The sequence below is a fragment of the Grammomys surdaster genome, unplaced genomic scaffold (assembly GCF_004785775.1).
Source record: "Grammomys surdaster isolate TR1022 unplaced genomic scaffold, NIH_TR_1.0 242, whole genome shotgun sequence".
NCBI lineage: Eukaryota > Metazoa > Chordata > Mammalia > Rodentia > Muridae > Grammomys > Grammomys surdaster.
Genome location: NW_021604687.1, coordinates 10,591,158 through 10,597,139, shown reverse-complemented (window position 1 = coordinate 10,597,139; position 5,982 = coordinate 10,591,158).

Sequence of the window (5,982 nt, the reverse complement as noted above, 5' to 3'; positions counted from 1 at the left end):
AGAGAGAGAGAGAGAGAGAGAGAGAGAGAGAGAGAGAGAGAGAGAGAGCGAGCAATCAATCACTGGTCATTAATATATATATCAACATGAATGGTATAACTGCCCCAATAAAAAAGAAACAGGGTAACAGAATGGATGAATAAACAAGATCCATTACTCTTCTGCATACAAGGAACACAACAAAGATAGTCACTACCTCAGAGTAAAACAGCTCTGAGTAGCCATTGTAATATCTAATAAAATATACTTTCAGCCAAAAGTAATAAAGAGAGATGGGTAAGGACATGTGATGCTCATCAAATGAAAAATCCAACAAGATGATATCTTAATTCTGAACATCTATGCCATAAATACAAAACTACCTACATTTATAAAAGAAACATCACTAAGGCTTAAACCACAGAACTAAGCCCAAACATTAATAGTGGAAGATTTGAACACCCCACTCTCACTAATGACAGGACATTGAGACAGAAACAAAATAGAGAAATAATGAAACCAGACAAACCTAAGATGTCTACAGAATATTTTCCCAAGCGAAAAAGAATATACCCCCTCTCAGTATCTCATGGATCCTTCTCCAAAATTTAGCATATACCCATTTATAAAGCAAATCTCAAAAGACACAAAAAAGTTGAAACAACCCCTTATATCATACCAGAACAACAAGTATGAAAGCTAGACTTCAACAACAACAGAAAGAAGAGAAAGCCTACATACTCATGGAAACTGAACTACTCTCTGTACAATGATCCCTCCACATTGAAAGAAATAAACCACATAGGAAGAACAGCATCATCAACCAACCAGACATCCCAAAGCTCCCAGGGACTAAATCACCAACCAAAGAACATAGATAGAGGGACCCTGTCTCCAGCCACGATGGATTTTCTAGCATCAATGAAAGGAGAGGTTCTTGGTCCTGTGAAGACTCATTTCCCCAGTGTAGGGGAATACCACAGAAGTGAGGTGAGAGTGGATGGGGGAGCACCCTCTTAGAAGCAGGATTCATGGGGTGGGGTGGGATACGGGGTTTGTAGAGCAGAAACCAGAAAATGGGATAACATTGGAAATATGAATAAATAAAATATCTAATAAAAAATTGAGTTCTAAAGGCTCAACAAGAACCAGAGAGAATGAGAGAGAGACAAAGAGAGAGAGAGAGAGAGAGAGAGAGAGAGAGAGAGAGAACACGAAGGAGGAGGAGGAGGAGGAGGAGGAGGAGGAGGAGGAGGAGGAGGAGGAGAAGGAAGAGGAGGAGAAGGAGGAAGAAGAAGAAGGAGGAGGAGGAGGAGGAGGAGGAGGAGGAGGAGGAAGAGGAGGAGGAGAAAATATTAAAGACTTTCTAGAAATCAGTGGAAATTAAGGCACAACATACCCAAAATTATGGGACAGAATGAAAGCATTGCTTAAAGGAAAGTTAATACCACAAAGCACCTTCATAAAAATTTTTGGAACATTTTCACTCTAACAATTTAAAAGCAGACCTTAAAGCTCAAGAAAAAAAGAAGCAAATACATCTAAGAGGTTTAGATAGCAGGAAATAAGCAAAATAAAAATTGAAGTCAATCAATTAGAAACAAAAAATAATATAAAGAATCATCAAATCCACAACCTAACTCTTTGAAATAATCAATCCGATGGACAAACCCTTAGCCAACCTATTGAAAAGGCAAAAAGACAGTACCTAAATTAACAAAATCAGAATAAAAAAGGGAGATATAACTACAGACACTGAAGAAATTCAAACCATTATCAGATACTACTTCAAAACACTGTACTCCAGAAAATTGGAAAGTCTAAATTAAATAGATGATATTCTAGACAGATAACACTTACCAAATTTGATTCAAGGTCAGGTACACTCTAAATACCTTTATAACTCCTGAAGAAATAGAAACAGTCATTAAAATCTCCAAACAAAAATAACCCAGGGCCAGGTTGTTTTAGGACACAATTCCACCAGATTTTCAAAGAAGAGTTAACATCAATACTCCTTAAACTGTTCCAAAAGGTCAAAGCATAAGGAACACTGCCAAACTCATTCTAGGAGACAATGTCACCCTGATATCTGATTCAAACAAAGACAAAATAAATAAAGAATTTCACAACAATTTCACTTATGAACATTGATGCTAAAATGTTCAATATAATGCTTAAACTCCAAATCCAAGAACACATCAAAGATAATATCTACTATGAACAAGTAGGTTTCATCTCATGGATGATCGCATTAGATGTTGAAAAAGTCTTTGAAAATATCCAACACCCTCTCATGTTACAAATTTTGGAAAGATTAGAGATAAAAGGCACACACTTAAACACCATAAAAGCAATAAACTGCAAGCCATTGCCAAAGTCTAATTAAATGGAGAGAAACCTAAAGCAATTCTACTAAAATTAGGGAAAAGTTAAGACTGTCTGTAGGAGAAGCTAAGGTGGGAGGAATAAGGACAGGAAGAGGAGGAGTTGGGAGAGGAAGAGAAAAGGCAAAGAAGAGGAGCTAGAGAGGGCAGAGATGTAGGAGGACCACACAGGTATGGAGAGCACTCATGGGGAACAACTTATAAACTTATAATTAGGTTAGCTAAATGGGATACAACTCTCTTTGTATGGGCATCCTGTTATTAATCATTATCAAACATATAAAGCCTGTGACTAATCTATAACAATTAGAGTCTCATTCTCTTACTGGATGGCGGAATGGTCTGGGCAATGCCCTGCTTTTCATAGACAGCGTGGAAGATTGGCAGAGCGATCTCTCACGCTGGTATCTAGTGGGTGGCAGGGCTGGTGTTTCTGGCGGCCTGGTTCTAGCTGCTGCGCACACGTGGCCTCCGGCAGATAACATGGCAGCTGAGCTAAGCAGAGCCTCTGCAGCTTAGATATTTGGATGAACCAGAGGCCAGTTTTAAATAATTACCAAAACTGTCCACTTTCTTTTTATCGCTTCAATATAATACTTGGTTTTCTAGTTAGGGAAACAAGAAAACTAAAGGAGATCATGGGGATACAGAATAGAGAAGAAAAAGTCAAATTATCACTTTTCACAAATGATTTGGTAGTATACATAAACAATCCACCAAACTCTACAAAAGAACACCTACAGCAGATAAACACTTTTAGAAAAGGGGCTGGATACAAAATTAACAAAAATAAAACAAAGCAAGAAGTAGCCCTATTTTATACAAATGATAACAGGCTGAGAAAGAGATCACAGAAATAAAATACTGTACAATATAAAAAATAATACAAAGTATCTTGATGTATCTCTAACTAAGAAAGTAAAATTCTGTATGACAAGAACTTGAAGCCTCTGAAGAAAGAAACGGAAGAATATATTAGAAGATGTAAAGATCTCCGATGACATGGATCAGTAGGATTACATACTAAAGATGGACATCTTTCCAAAAGCCATCTAGTATTTCACTGCGATTTCCATCAAAATTCCAACACAATTCTGTACAGACCTTGAGAGAACAATTCCCTGCTTCATATGGAAAAGCAAAAAGCTCAGAATAGCAGAAACTATCCTGTACAATGAAAGAACTTCTGAAGGAAACACCATCAATTATTTCAAGCTGTACTACAGAGCAATAGCAATAAAAAGTACATGGTATTGAAACAGACAAATTAATTAATAGAATCAAATAGAAGATTCAGAAACAGCCTCACCGAGCTATAGACACTTGATTTTTGACAAGGAAGACAAAACCATATAATGGAAAACAGAAAGCATCTTCAATAAATTGTGCAGGACTAACTGGGTGTCTGCATGTAGAAGAATGCAAGTAGATTCATATTTAGCACCTTACGCAAAACTCAAGTCCCAGTGGATCAAAGACCTCAATATAAAACATGATACACTACATGTAATAGAAGAGAAAGTGGGCAATAGCTTTGAACTCATTGGTTCAGGTGACAACTTCCTGAACAGAAGACCAATGTCTCTTGAACTACTAAATGGGATCTTATGATATTAAAAAGCTTGTGTAAAGCAAATGACACTGTCAATAGGACAACACGGCATCCGAGATACTGGAAAAAAGAGCCTCATCAACTCTTTGTCCAACAAAGGCCTTATATCCAAATTTATAAAGAACTTAACAAGTTAGACACCAACTAACTAAGTAACCCAATTTAAAAAATATGGTATAGAGCTAAACTGAGAATTCAGAACACAGGAAACTCAAATGGACAGGAAGAATTTAAAGAAATGTTCAGTGTCCTTAGTCATCATGGAAACACAAATGAAAATGACCCTGATACTCCATCTTACAATCATCAGAATAGCTAAGATCAAAAATTCAAGGAACCGTACATATTGGTGAGGATATGGAGCAAGAGGAAAACTCCTTCCTTGGTGGGAGTAAAAACTTGTATGACCACTCAGGAAATCAACCTGGTGATTTTTCAGAAAATTGGGAATAGTTCTAACTCAAAATCCAGCTATTCCACTCCTGGCATACACACAAAAGATGCTCTATCATACCACAAGGACACATGCTCCAATATTTTCATAGCACCTATATTTCTAAAAGCCAGGAACTGGAAACAACCCAAATGCTTCTTAACAAAAATGTGGTTCACTTACACAATGGAATACTACTCAGCAATTAACAACAGGGACATGATGACTTTTTCAGGCAAATATGTGGAACTGGAAAATATCAGTCTGAGTGAGGTAATCCAGACCCAAAAGGACACACATGCTATGTACTGACTTAAACGTAGACATTAGCCAAAAAAGTGTAGAATACTCATGATATACTCCACAGTCTCAAAGAGGCTAAACAAGATGGAAGTCCCAGGGAAGGATGTTTGAATCTCACTCAGAAGGGGGAGTAAAAGTGTCATAAGTGGCAGATGCAGGGAGGAAACTTGATGGGATAGGGGATGGGATGAAGAATGGGGCTGGGGTTCAGGATTAAATATGGGGAGAGACATCAAGGAGAGCCAGAGGGACAGGAGAATGATTGGTAATCAGCAGTTGATGGGGATAGGGAGAATCTCTAGGACATACCAGAGACCTAGAATGGATGGGGGTCTGCAAGGTTTATATAAGGTTAACTTTAGTTGAGACTCCAGAATGTGGGGAACCTGAAATGGCCATGTCCTTTGGACAGGAAGACCTGAAGTATAGACATAAGGACACCAATCCACCCTCAAAACTTTTGACCCCAAAGTTGTACTGTCTACAAGAAATGAAGAGACAAAGATGGAACAGAGCCTTAGAGAATGGCCTATCAAGATATGGACCAACTTGAGAATTATCCTAAAGGCAAGCACCAATCCCTGACACTATAAATGATACTGTGTTATCCTTGCAGAGAGTAGTCTACCATAACTGTCCTCTAAGGGGCTCATCCCAGCAGCTACTGAAACAAATGCAGATGCCCACAGCTAAATATTGGATGGAGCGTGGGGAGTTTGATGGCAGAGTTAGGAGAAGGATCAAGGGGCCTAGAGTGAATTGGAACTCCATTTGAAGACAAAAAGACCAAAATAGTCACTAAATTTAGACTTTTGGGGGTCCTCAGAGACTGAACAATGAACCAAAGAGCATAGGAGGTCTGGACCTTTGGCCACTCACATATATGTAGTACATGTGCAGCCTAATCTTCATGTGGGTCCTTCAGCAAGTGAAGCAGGGGTTATCTTTAAAGCTGTTTCCTGTCTGTGGATCTTGCTCCCCTACCTGGGCTACCTTGTCTGGCCTCAGTGGGAGAAGATGCACCTAGTGCTGAAGAGAATTGATGTGTCAGGCAGTGGGTGGGTGGGTATACCCAAAGGAAGACTTCCATACTCTCTAAGGAAAATAGTGGAGAAATGGACTGTGAAAGGGGAGTACCCAGAGGAAAGGGATTGGCAATAGGGTTGTAGACAGACAGACAGACAGACAAACAGAAGAGAGAAAAATGATAGATAAATGATAGATAGATAGATAGATAGATAGATAGATAGATAGATAGATAGATAGAT